Raw genomic sequence first — 14,868 nt, 5'->3', positions numbered from 1 at the left:
TCCCAGCATCTAGTATGGAACCAGGCATTAATAAAAAGGTCCTATAAATTATTGAATCAAGGTACATGGAGCACATAGTGATGTTTCAATACACACAATGTATAGTGATCAGATCAGAGTAATTAGCATATCCATTATCCCAAACATCTACCATTTGTTTGTGTTGGGAACATTCAATATTTTCTCTTCTAGTTATTTGAAAATATATATTATTGTTAGCTATAGTAAGCCTACAGTGCTATAGAACACCAGAACTTATATAGCTATAATTTTGTAGCCTTTAACAAATCTCTCACTATCCCCCATTTTCCCTACCCTTCCCACCCTCTAGTAACCTCTGTTCTACTTTGTACTTCTATGAGATTACCTGTTTTAGCTTCTGCATATGAGTGAGAACATGTAGTGCTTAACTTTCTGTTCCTGCTTAGGAACACAATGTCCTCCAGGTTCATCTACACGGCTGCCAATGACAGGATTTCATTCTTTTTAATGGCTGGATAGTATTCCATTGTGTATAAATACCATATTTTCTTTATTCATTCATCTCTTGTTGGACACTTGGGTTGATTCCATATCTTGGCAATTTGAATAGTGCTGCAATAAACATGGTGTTGCAAATATCTCATCAATATACTGATTTCCTTTCCTTTGGATAAATATTCAGTAGTGGTATTGCTGGATCATATGGTAGTTCTATTTATAATTTTTTGAGGAACCTCCATATTGTTCTCCATAGTGGCTGTATAGTATACATCACTAGTGTATAAGAGTTCCTTTTTCTCTGCATCTATTCCAGCATTTGTTTTTGTTTTTTTTGTCTTTTTGATAATAGCCATTCTGAGGTGAGATGATATCTCACTGTGGGTTTTTTTTTCTTTAATGCCAATGCTGACTATATTGCAAGTCATCATAGCAGGGTATTGGGAAAAGTTTTCAATTAGCAATAATCGCATCTCAGATAAACATCATTGGCTATGATACTGCTACTGTGCAAAGCTTCATTGTGCTTTTGATTTGCATTTCCCTTATGGTTAGTGATATTGAGCTTATTTTCCTATTTTATCACTAAAATATTATAAATGATCTCTTTAACACAAATGTTTCTCTTACTAGATGAGAAGCTTATTACCATTTTTTCCCAGCATCTAGTATGAAACCAGGCATTAATAAAAAGGTCCTATAAATTGCTGAATCAAGGTTAAAAATGCCTTTTCAAATTTTAAAGTAACACTTAAAAAATTTGCAAAACTCTTTCAAGTTTCAGTTTATATCCTTGAGGTCTAGAATTCCAGAATTTGTATACGATCATTTTATAAATACCAACCTTTGTTCTTCAACACTGATGGGTATTAAAAGTTCCAGCCTGCAATTCTAAGGCAGGACACACACTCCTTGAATCAACTCGCCTGTTCCTAGGCTGATCTATCTCCAACTCTAGTCCAACTTTCTTTAAGATGACCACCCAGAATTATGCTCCAAATGGCACTGCTCCCTGGCTGTGGGTTAAGGGGAGGATATTGTTTTTTATTTCCTTGCTAGACCTCTTCTGATGATGGTAGTGAGTTGGCCATAAACAGCATACTAAGCAAATTTCATCAGTGAATAACCTACCATTACTGCAAGGTTCTGTCTAGGACTGTAATAAATCAGACTGTAATGAAGCTCAGTATATTATAGTTGCTGTTCCCATGTTCATTACATTATCCTTCTCATGTGTTATCATTGGAAAGAATGCAAGTTTGCAGGTACAAAAAGACCTATTTGATTCCTAGCCACTTATCAGCTGTGAAGTCTGCAATAGTTATGTAAATATTGTAAACAGTAGTTGCCTCACTTGTACTCAGGAGAAAAACATCCCTTTTGGGGTTGTTGTAGATGCAAATTAAACTAATAGGCATTGTATTGAGTGCTTACTAAAAACAAGATCCTGAATTCAATGGTTTCTCTCTGCTGTTTTGGCATTTCTCACCTGAAATAAGTTTAATTTCAGCTGCAAATTGGAAGATTTCACTCTATGCTCCACTTTCTGATTTTTGTCCCCTAAAACTATTAAATAAGATTTATAGTGAATTGTGGTAGATTGAACATACACATTTTATCTCTGCTCCAACTCCACCTACCTCACCACAGGAAACTCCATAAAGATGAAAGGTGAATAAAAAATAAGATATAGAATGCAACACTATGAATAAACCTCAAAAGATTCTAAGAGAAAATCTAAAAAGAGCAAACAAAAAAGGCTACATAATGCATGATTCCATTTATATGAAATCCATTTATAGAGAAGACAAAACTAGAAAAACAGAAAACACACCAGTGGTTGATAGGGGCATGGTGTGGGGAAGAGGGAACCAATTTGAGCTTTTCTTCTCCTAACTCCAATGCTGAGATCAGCAAAAGGCATTCTGAGGATAAACTCCCCAAGCTATCCAGAGCAATGGTAGAATTGCCAGAATACATCAACTGGCTTCTGGACACTGACACTTTTCCTCACACTTTTGCCAGGATGTCTTTGACAAAGACAAAGTCCATTTAGTTGTGTATGTTGCGGCAAGCACTGTTAAAATGCAATGACATTGCTTTACAGTTACAACTTTCTATTTATGTGTACATTAGAATTAATTTTGTATTTAGAATCCTTTAATTCCTTTCAGACAGAGGTACCTCTGGGTATTTCTAAATGAAAATTAATAAACATAAGTCTAGAGGATAAAATGAGGTAAGAGTTTAGCACAGTCAAGGTTACATGTCTTTAGAATCTGAAAGCCTTAGAGATTCCACTCCAGAATCACTGTTGAGTTAAGGGTCAAGACCTAGGGTCTGGTAGTGGCAAAAAGTGGTTAAAAAGGGAGACATTACTTATATCCTGAAAGTTCACAGACAAATGGATAATGAGTTCATGAACTCTTTCCCTCACTTACTGAAGCAAATCAAATAAGGATGTCCTTCCCATACAATTTATAGGGTTTCTATTGTTCTTTTACAATTTTCTTTCCTTCACAGGCATGCTTTTAATATAAAATTTTAAACCTTATTTTACTGGATAAAAATTTTGTGGGAATATACCCCACATCTCTTCTGGGATGATCCCACCACACCCTGTGATTTCTAACTTTCTTTTAAGGGATTTTTCCATGGAGCTTTTTTTTACTTGCCTAGCACAAAAACAAGTAGGCTCATTGGTGAGAGTGAGTATCGCAATGGAGCATCCATTCAACCTCACTAGACTAAAATGAATTAAGTGCCAAAATTAAAAATATGAAAATAAATCATTATTAAATTCCTATTGGGAATAACAAAATCCTTATACCTGGTCTATTAAATGGCCTTCTTCTCATAATTACAGAAATGACAATAGGGCTAGGATAGTTCATGTATTGTACCAAAAACTTAGAAATTAACCCACCTATAGTAATTTGCACAATCCAGGCTTTGGGATTATTGGCTTTTTCCTTTAGCCTACATATGTCTACTCCCATTGGACAAAATTAGAAGGCATGTTTGGCTATGGTCACAGAGAAGCTCAAAGAATAGTCTGATTATTTTTTAATCCCAGTAGATTGAGATTCTGATTTATTCTCCCTTTCTTGCTTTCCTTACTACTACAAGAGAATAAAGAGAAAAGACTCAAATTTCACAGTAGCTGGAATTTAGTTTGAGAGTTGAAGTGGTAGAATAAAAATGTATTTTGCATACTCCTAAACATGTTTTCCATGTTACTGGCTTTATTTCAAGCCTTTTCTTGACATGGCAGTATAATTTAATTAAGGAAGGTGCTACGAAAAGGAAAGTTGAAAACTAAATTACAGGTTAGGATTGGCTAAATTGAGAGGCAAGTGGTAGCCTGGGCTTCCTGTTTTTCTGACTTCAAACTGTTTTAGGTAATCTTTCCTGGCTACTCTGGGGCCTCCCAGTTCTTTTAAACTGTTCTGCTTTTGGACTATCATTACTCTTTCACCCAGAGTCACTACACTGTATAATTCTAAGGGGCCTCATTCCCACTGACAACACTGCTTTTATTATTTCTCTCTTGCACAAATGATTCTCAAAATAAAAACTATTTCCAACAAGATAAACTGATGCCAACTGGCTGTTACACTTTAGGGGATTACAACCCAGTGCTTTTCCAATTCCCTGACTAAATATGTATTAAGCATGTGCCAGACATTGTGTTATTATACAATGCCACGCATAATGGACTAGACATGGATTAGACAGTCCTACCCTCAAGAAGCATACAAATTATTAATGTGTCAGATAGGCAAGTAAACAAGTAACTACAATACAAGGCAGAATTAAATAGGCCTTCGAGCACTGTATTAGCCATGGCATAGCAGAGGAAGCACCAACTAACTCTGATTGAGAATATCTAAGGGAAAACTTCACAGAGAAAGAGACCTTTGAGCAACACAGTGAGGCCTTGAAGGAAGAGTAGGAGTCACACCAGTGGAGAAAAGGTAGAGGAGGGGGAGAGACGGGGGTGCTATTTGGAGGAAGGTATACATTCTTGTCAAAGGGAACTACACGAAGAAAAGAATAGAAGGCAAGAAAATAAACGGCATTTTCCAAGAATAGCAAACAGTCTGGAATAGCTGGAATGTAAGGTACCTGGAGAGCAGTGATCAGCAGTGCTCTAAGTATAGGGTGGTGCCACATCATAAAGGTTTGGAATGTTGGGCTAACGAGTCTCTTTTTGATCAAAAGAATCTGGCCTCATAAAAAACATTAATCATGACTTATGCAATGATCAGAAAGCTTTTGTTCAAGACCAGAGTAATTGGAATGAGCAAAATGCGTAGTTTTTGAAGTTTGTGCGATTATATTAAATAATGCGTATATGCCTTATTAGCAAAATAGCATTGTTTTGGGGCATAAAATTGAGGCAGAGTTTCCCTTAAGCCATTCACTGGCATGGACATACTCTTCGGAACCACTTTTAGTAATCTAACAGTAGCAAGGTAGGAATAAGCATGCTGGCCTTTGAACAAAAAGAGGCATGCTACAGGAAGTGTTCGATGTATTGAGATGTTTTGTTAGTGAGAAACACCATTTAAGAATTCATGACAATTTTATACATTGCCAGTAGGATGAGCTACAAAATTTGCAGGGGCAGTACAAGATAAAAATGCAAGATCACTTATTCAAGAACTATTAAGAATTTCAAGATAGAGACAGCAGAGCTTTAAACCAAGCGTGGGTCCCTGTGTAACAGCATTGGTTATACACCCATGAAGCTGGCCTGACTGCCAACTTAACTTTTAATGATCACGCGTTCAGTTTCCGTAGCCTGATGTATTTAAAGCAGGTCTCATATTCAAGTGTAAACTTTTGCCACCAATTTACCCCCAGAATTGCTGCCATCTCCACCACTGTGCTTTCCTCATTGCCTTCTCTGGCAGCAGTGATGACAACAAGAGAGCCCTTCATCTGTTCCTTTAGTGCTGTTTTTCTGCTTATTGGAAACTTAGGCTTTCTTTCCTTAATCCTTTGTGTTTAAAATTTCCCTTCTTTATACAGTCTTCACTCATAGGAGATAATGTAATACATTCTCAACCATTTCCAGTATTTAATCTTAAACTGATGCATTATTCAGGCTACTATTTATGCAGAGTGTAAGTATGGCTGCTACTGCTGTCGCTAATGTTAATGATGGTGGCAGTGGTAGATACTACTAGCTCAGTGCTTAGGCATTCATTGTGCTGGGCAGGTTACAGTCCTGAAAATTGATCAGTGGATGATCCCATTGTTCTCTGATTTCCTTGTTCTTTATATTTTAGTCCTGTTCTTCAGCACCTTCCTTCCCCAAAAGGAAAACACCTTCCCCAAAGGGAAAGGAAAGGAAGGAAGGAAAAAACTCTCAGATCAGACAATTTTGCAACTTGTTAATAGAGTTGGTAAGAAAAAAACATTAATGTCTCTTTATAAAAGATTTAAAATAATCACTTAATTACAGCTTCTATATTATCTGTGTATTTCATTTATTCTCCTAACCTTCAATGGATAAATTGGCCATTAAGTTTATCTGTATCAATAGGTTGGCCATTTTAGGTAATAAAGTCACAGAGGGAAGACACAATGCTTTTTTTTTCTGTTTTGTTTTTCAGTTTGTTTTATTGAGGTATAATTGACATATAAAAATTATTTATATTTAGAGTCAAAAATAAATTGACAAAAATTATACAACGTGATGTTTTGATATGTATATATATTGTGAAATGATTATCACAATGAAACTAATTAATGTATCCATCGCCTCACCATGCTCTTTTGAATTATAATACAGTATACACATAGTCTTAATTGTCAGTGGAAAAAACTAAAGCAGAGCATTTACTCTAGCTATAAATTGTACCCAACCAATTAATAAGTATGTATATAATGCTGAGCCTTGTGCTTCATGCTATATTAAAAAGGTTCAAATTTTCATAATTGTTAGTGTACCAGCAAGCACCACTGATGAACTTCAGACAAGATCACCCCATGGCCTTGAATCAATCAAGGAGATGTATGTTTGGTTCACAGTGGGGTTAATTTGTTTTGACGTCACCAATTTTAGAACAGCAGCAGATCTAAAGTCAGATACTCTCAACTGATCTGAATTAAACTCTTTCGATTAGATTACTCCTATTTGCTTTAGCTAGACAGGAATTATTTCAGTCCACTATGAATTTCCAAAGCACTCCAGGTATAGCTGGTTTGGCACACCATTTTTCTTTCTCTCCATTTTGCCTTTTCATTTTTGATTTTGGAAGACCACATACCACTATCTTCTGAATGTGAGAAAAAGGGAGGTTTTTCTTTTTACATGCATAAGACATATCTAGTACCTCAGGACATTTGGCCTCCTAAGCCACGGCTTAACAGCATTAGCAAAAGCAGTTCAGCCAGAGGGGAACTGAACAGCAGCTGAGTCAGTCTAATAATTTACACTGGGGAAAGCCCTTGGAATTCAGAGGCACGTTGCCCAGCTGGAGAGACAAATCTAATCTCTGCTAATGATGTTCCTCCCTCTCTTTCCTATCAGGGCTGGGCTTTTTACACATGCGCACATAATTATATATGCACACTCAGAGTCCAGTGAAGCCAAACAACACAGCACCCAGGATTAAATTACACAGTAAGACTTCCAGGCGTCATCTGGCCTCTACATCCTGTCTAATAAATGCTGTCCATGGTTCACATTGTGGAGCTGTTAAAGCTCTTATGAGTTTAAAAACTATACAACTCAATACTAAAATTCAAAGGTGATAATATTATGGTTTTGTTATGAGACTACATATAATAAGCTTGACTTCTTAAATAGACTTAAATAAAAAATACACATTAAGAGAAGACACAAGCACTCCAGGCTGTTGACAAAAATGCACAAGGTACAATAGGTAAAGAGCTGAAGAGAAAATATGAATAAAATGTCCAAAAAAAACCAACCCAAGGCAAAAACCAGTAGATAAAAAGAATTTGTATGCTAACAGCTATTAAAGGTGGTTCACAAATTTGGATCAGAGCTTTCTGTGGATCAAAGTAAAGAGAAGGACACAATTAATTATTCAAGTAATATAAAAACATGAATTGTCCAGGCGAAGCAGTTTTTTCTTGTAGTAAGGTCTCAGAGGCCTTTCTTTCATTGACATACCCTAAATGAGAAAGATAAAGTACCCTTCAACAATACCCTCCCAGAAAATTCAATAGTATCGTTCCTAGGACAGTTTTTAAGTGTACTTCTTGCACATAAGGTGAAATTCCTAAAATTCTAGAAAAGTGACACTTATAGTAAGAGATTCCAAGTAAATAGCTCTTTTAAAGTCTGCTTTAACCCAGAAGGGCATGGACTACCTCTCCTTCAGGAAATCTTCCTTGAGCATTATTTATCACACTCAAGCTTTCAAAAATATTGAGTAGCTAAAAATTTTAAGTTATATTCTCTGGCAAGAACCTGGAATGCAAAGATTCTGGATTTCCATGGAAGGGGTAGACCCATAAGCTTTAATAATCAACCAAGAAGAAAGAGCTGACACCCTGCTATAAAAAAACCCAAGAATCTGACCAGAATTTGTGCCTCAAAACCTCATTTCCACATGGAGATATGTCAAAAAAAAAAAAAAAAAAAGAAAGAAATAAGCCTGCCCATGTGGTTGTTTATTTTTTTAATACAATGCATAATGTTCATCACATTCTAATGAAACTTTAATTTTTTAAAAATATTTTAATAAGTACAAGTATTTTTATACAAAGCCCTTTGCAAATAGCATCAATTACTTTGAAAAGAGGGAAGCAATTTAATAGTTAATACCTCTGCCGCTTTACTGAAGTAAATAGGTAGGGGTGGGGTAGGGAGTCACCATCTGGGGCTATAAATTATAATCCTGCTCCATGGTAATGGACGGAGGGCTGATCCATGAAGCTCCCCGAGGAGATTCCATCTATCAGTGCAGCCATCCAGAGAAGGGACTGAAGACAAGGGCAGCTCTGAGTCCGGACAAGGAAGGGACTCTGCCATAGCAGCAGGACACAGTGCTGTCAGATTTTCAAAAGCATCTCTTATCCGCTCCCATACACATTCCTAAATTCAGAAAATTGTAGGAAAAACCCTCACACTTTAAATATTGTCAGTTAGAAGGGAATGTAGGATTCAAAGGGCTCTGTGCAAACAAAGTCCTCAATTGAGAGAGAACAAGCGATAGGTTTAGGGCTGCTTCATCTATTTTTAGTCAACTTGCAAATCTCTCTTGGAAAGAAAATGGTGATATTATTTACCATAAAATGAAAACTACTAAAGTGATTTTAACTCGACAAGAAGCAACACCATTTTGCATGCATGTGCTTGTGTAAACTTGCACAGCCCCCAAGCAAGGTGCCCTAGTTGCTGATTATTCTCTTCTGCCTCTTACTGCATGCTAAGAGCTTAGCTGCTTTGGACTATTTCCCAAAATATGATCATTTTAAAGATAGTATAAACAGATGAAAAGAAGACAAAAGACAGGAGTAATCCTATTAGGAAGGGAAACTGCAGAAAATCAAGTTTATCAAAATAATCAGAAAATTACAAGTCAAAAGAAAAACTTACAGTTAGCCTTAAATGGCACCTGAGATCATTCTTAGAAAGAGAATATAATTAGAAGTCCTGAAACAACTGTTTTTTTGGCATGCTCCTTAAATACTTAAAGTTTAGATCTTTCATGTCTTTTTAAGTATCCAAGGACTCTTACAGATACACAGTTCCCACCTACAGCCCTCTGAGAAAGGCATTCCTCAGATTTGCCACTGAAATCATAAGACTACATTGAAAAACTCCCGTATCTGTGAGGAAGGTGGTCACTTACCAGATAGTTTTTATTCAGCTCGTTCACTGATTTAACAAGTGCTTTGTTAATCACCTACAGTGCTGGCTCTGTGTTAAGCAATAAGGATGATGCAAAGATGAACAAAACAGTGGACCCCTGCTCTGGAGGAGTCTATTAGATGAGAAATGTATGAATAAATAATTGCTATGTAGTGAGAGAAGCTCTCTAAGGGAGATGGGTACAAATTTTTGAAGTATGAAGAAGGGAAAATTGCCATCCAGGATGAATAGGGAAGGGGTCTGGAGAATATGTGTCAGAGGGATAAGCATGCACAGATGCATGGAGGCGTGAAAGAAATCACATGGCTATCCAGAGAGAGGGAAAAACCTCAGCAGGGCTGGTGAGAGGTGATGAGAGATGTAGAAAATAGGGCTGGAAAGGTAGATTAGAGGGGTTTTTTTCCCTCCTATAGACAGAGAACTATGAGAGGTGAAGGGAGGTGACATGATTAGATTTGAAAGATGATTCTATTTAAGGGTAGGAGATGGAGAAAGGGAAAATGGAGCGTGGAAAAAGCTACTCCAGGGAGAAAGGAAAGAAGCCGAGAGATATTTAGAAGACAGAATTAATAGGATCTAGTGACTGGCTGGATGCAATGGTGAGAGAGGGTTTTCTGGTGTGGAGGACTAGAGCTACCACGAGTGAAGGCCAGCAGAGGAGCTGCAGTAAGGAGGAACTGCAGTGAGGAGGTGACAAGGCACAGTTTATACTTTCACATACTCTATCAGGCAAGGCAGTTGGAAACCGATTAAGGAAGTAGCAAAACTGAAACTGGAACAAAGAACTACAAATATTGTCGCAGAGACAAACACAAGGGAAAAGTTTCACATAATTATTACACTCAAGTCAGGAAGGTCACAAATTTTATGGACCCACTTTATCCTTAGCTGGGTGACCTGCAGTATTTCTCAAGGGTAATTTTATCATTATTCTTTGTTTCTTTTTCCTCCTCTCCCTAACACTGAAATACATACAAATAATCTCCTCCTATCTATCCTTTCCTCAATTCAACAGTGTTCCTTTCTTCAAAACCCTCTGTCTTCCATAAGTCACTCTTTGGTTTTCTCAATAAATCAGTGATGGCTAAAAGATGCCACAGTGAACATAGATAACAAACTACTTCTATCATCAAAGGCCAAATCCATATTCCCATTAGTTATATATACCTTTATTGTTTCACTGCTTTCTTTAAACTTTAAGTCTTCAGAACAGAACACTTTGCTACCTCTGAGTTTTAACGACCGTCAACAATTAGGACTGTCTTATATGGGCACCACTGTTCTAAAGGCATTTCAGGCCAAGTGCAGTGGCTCGCACCTGTAATCCCCCCAAAGTGGGAGGATCACTTGAGGCCAGGAGCTCAAGACCGGCTTGGACAACATAGTGAGACCCTGTCCTATAAAAAAAACAAACAAAAAAATTAACTGAGCATGGTAGTGCATGCCTGTAATCCCAGCTACTTGGGAGGCCATGGCGGAAGGATCACTTGAGCCTAGGAGTTTGAGGTTGCAGTGAGCTATGATTGCGTCACTACATTACAGCCTTGGTGACAGAGTGGTACCCTGTCTCTAATAAACAAAAAACCAAAACAAAAAGCCAAAGGCATTTCAGAGCAGCTACCATTTCCATGAATATCAGAGTATATTTGCATTGACTCTGAGACTTTAGGCCTCCAGAGAAAATTATTGTGATTCCACATACTGTGCAAAGGATAGAAACCATGATTGCACAAGTATAAGAAGGAAGTCAGCACCACAATTTGACAAACCTTTCCTGAGGGCCTGCTACATGCCAGATACTGCGTTTCTCAGAAGTCATGTGGGGATAAGGTGTAAAGATAGCATCCTCTTTATCTTTTGGTATGCCTGCTTTCATAATTTTTAAGAAAAGAAAGAAATGGTCCCTGCTTTTCAGAACTCAGATCTAACCTAGTGGGGGAGATGGTAATAGCTTGTAGAGGAGATAGCCACAAACCCACACAGTTCTAAATGAAGGTAGACCATGCTAAGTGCTTCTAACAGCGGTACTAAGTACAGTGAGATAAAATACGGAACAGAGGGATTCATCTGCTTTGGGGAAGCAAGAGACTGCTCATTTGTCTTCACAGGGATATGAGATCAAAAGTTTGAAATTTGGGGGGAAAATGTCTTTCTTGCTGATGCATCTGATAAACCATAAATGAATTATTTTTACATCTATAACTAAAAGGGCATTAAGGCTAGCCCATTGGATCACAGACCCAAAGATAGTGCCAGGTCCCCTTTCTAAGGCTCTTGGTTATTTCTTGGAACAGATACCAGGGCTTGTCAGTTCTTTACATCACACCATTTCGAATGTTCCTCCTCTCACTCCCCCAAGTCTGTCCAAACACCTCAAAACCTGCTCGGGGTATATCAGCTTCTTTTATCATAGCCAATCAGTGTTCTGCCCTCCCCTTAAGTGCAGTCCTCCCAGGAGGCAGGGGAGGCCAGGCGATCTTTCAAAGTCTCCCCGGCATATGGGCAGGCTTTACTCCAGTCTCAGCCACACTGCCACTGACAGGCCTGGGCCCAACGCCTGACAGGAATATAAAAAAGCCTCTGGCTCCAGTCCACTCCACAACCCTCATGTCAGGCAGAGAAATGTGTTATTGTGTCTTTTCTGGCAATATGACTTCTTAGATATAAGGGTCAGACTGGTGACTTCTTTCTCTCCCCTCTAAAAAGGAAAGCAAAGCAAAAAAAAAGTCCTGTTTCTCTCAGAGAGCAGGGAGTTTCTTAGAAAGCTTTAAGGAGATCTTTTCACATAATTAGCAGGAAAGATTTAGATTTTTTGCCATCAAAATCAAAATAAGTTTATCTACAGTGCAATATAAATATTTGCTATGTGAAAATATGCTATATACTAAAGCATTTATATACTGCATAATAGCATTTAGTACTACTCAATATTTATGAATTCAACAATTTTGTAGTTTAATGATTTGGAAAGAAGTTGCCACAGCCAGGAGTACAGAAGATGTTTGATTAACAGCCTTGTTAACAGAGCAATGACAGGTATGGCAAGTCGCTGTTTAGCTAAATGGGACTGTTTGTCTTGGGCTAGGCTGCTGGGGGGTGTAAATAACTCTGCAAACACAACACCCAGCAATGACAAGGTCTAAATGCCTTCAGTCACACAAACCCTTCTGACTGACAGTGAGAAAAATTAAGGGAAGGAGGGAAGAGAATCATGATTAGGCCTCATTTGCTTGCGGTAGAGGTGGGGTGGAATTCAGATGCTCCTCACAGCAGGTGTGCTCCATTGGTCTATGTCCTTAGGAATATATATCAAATAACAATAATCATTGTTATCTTACATTTCTACTTACATTTCTATCTTACATTTCTATCTTACATTTCATTGAGTTACATTTACAAAGTAACTTCATATATTTCAGTTTTATTTGAGCCTCATAATAGCCATGTGAGGTGGGCAGAGCTGGTATAATTGATCTTTCTTTGAGGAAAAATGAGGCTTAATGAGATTTAGTAATGTATCCTTCCTTTCCTTAACAATGGGGGAAACAGCTCAAATCCTTATATCACTTTCAACTCAACTCCTTTAAATGCTTTTGTCACAAGAGGTCTGGAAGGATGTTATCTATCTGTTTATGATTTCAGTATATTTGTATGCATTCACATAATGGCAGAGGAATATAATATTGTTATAGAATTTTTGGAAATACAATTTTAAAAGGAAACCAACAACAATCCTGAATTGTAATGGTGTTTTTAAAAGCTGAATTATAAATAGATGTTGAATTAGAAATGCCTATAGGATCTGAGAAATTATAAAAGGGACCAAACCATAACAAAACAATTTAAGCTGTAATCCAGCAATGTTATTCTGGAAGCATGTAAAGGTAAAGCTTAGGATAGTGGAAAGAAAAAGAGAAAAGTGCATATACTGGGAAGAAGGAGAGAAAAGCAGAGTATTTGAAATAGGTGATAACATATTAAGAAACAAGGATCTTCCTACAGAAATTATATCAAAAAACTAAATTCATACAGATCAAGAATTAAGCAAAGGAGCTAAGTGTTAAATATAGCTCATGTTCAAATAAAGGCATATTTTGGTATAAAGTAAACATCCAAAAGCTTTACACCTTAGAAGAAAAAATGCCAACATCTGTTAAGGCACCTACGTATTACATTTAAACTTTTTATATACTTTGTCTCATTTTATCTTTATATCTTCACGCAGGTCAGTATTATCATCATTTTGTAGAGGATAGAACCGAGGTGTAGCAAGGTTAAATAGTTCAATGTTACACATTTAGTAAATGGCTTGTTAGGTCCATCTGATTTCAAACTAGGTCCTTCTAGAGAACATTATCTCTCCTTAAATTTTGCAGTTATATTTAGTTACTGGAAACATGAGAAATTAAGAACTAAAGAAATACTTTAAAAATCTTTCCTAATAATTGGAAGGTTGAAAATTCCATGAGATGTTGTAATTTAAGTCACCCATTCTAGTGATATGAGCTTTAGAGTCATAAGAATTGAGTTTGAATCCAGGAATCCTTGCTTAAGGATTTAAGTCCTTGACCTCTTTAGGCCATAACCCAATACATAATGTCCTTAATATATCATATCTTATATCTAATATGTCCAAACTTGCTATTGTTTACCACCCCCAGGCATAGCACAACATATAGCACTCATTCAAGAACATGTTCTGAGAGCTGAGTTCTCTATATGGTCCTAGGAGAATATAGAAATTTTCCTATAAATATCCTTCTCAAAAACTATGACCCACCCCACTCACCCCAGCCACTCGCCCACAAAAAAGCACAGGCTATACTCAAATAAAATGTACTTCAGTTTGTTCAGGTTTTTATTTTATAAAGTCAGAGTAAAATAGTCAACCTGTCTGCTTTTTAATTGTGAAGAGTTCCATAAAATGGCCATTCCTGGAAGAGATGAAAGAGGTTTTGTTTTACTTTCCCTACAAGGGAAAAGGGATTGGGAACAGAAAAAAGCATGAGAAAAGGAAAGGCGGCCAGAATTATGTGAAACGGCTACAGTAGATCTGATGCATTCTAGTTGTTAGCCATTTTTTAAATCTCCTGCTGAATTATTCTTATATTCACCCAAGCAATATTATGAGTTTTAGGATAAATGTTGACAGTAATAACTTTGTAATAAGGCATAGAAGCAGTACATTATAAGTCTATGTCCCTTTCTTGAAATTCTATAGTATTTTACATTCATTTTTAAAAATTAACTGATATTTCTTGAGATCCTGTGTTTACAATTTATTCTTAAGCAAAATCTTGTATTTATTATTCAGTCTTAAAAAGGAAGAAAATGCTAGCACATTTTACAGTATGGATGAACTTTGAAGACATTATGCTAACTGATAGAAGCCAGTCACAAAGGGACAAGTATTGCACTTACACGTGGTACTTAGTCAAATTCATAGAGACAGAAAGTAGAATGGTGGTTGCCAGGGTTTTGGGGAGGAGGGCATGTGGAGTTGTTCAATGGGTACAGGGTATCAGTTT

At 37.0% G+C, this 14,868-nt stretch overlaps 1 protein-coding gene and 1 pseudogene across 1 annotated transcript in view; both read right to left on the bottom strand.

The window, feature by feature from the left end:
* The window catches only part of MAP3K13 (mitogen-activated protein kinase kinase kinase 13), a 122,786-nt gene that overhangs the window by 61,169 nt on the left and 46,749 nt on the right, over positions 1 to 14,868 (bottom strand). The window lies entirely within an intron of this gene.
* Positions 866 to 998, bottom strand: LOC123631047 (annotated as a pseudogene).

The sequence above is a fragment of the Lemur catta genome, chromosome 1, assembly GCF_020740605.2.
Source record: "Lemur catta isolate mLemCat1 chromosome 1, mLemCat1.pri, whole genome shotgun sequence".
NCBI lineage: Eukaryota > Metazoa > Chordata > Mammalia > Primates > Lemuridae > Lemur > Lemur catta.
Note: the sequence above shows the minus strand (reverse complement) of the source record. Positions and strands in the feature narration are given on the sequence as shown.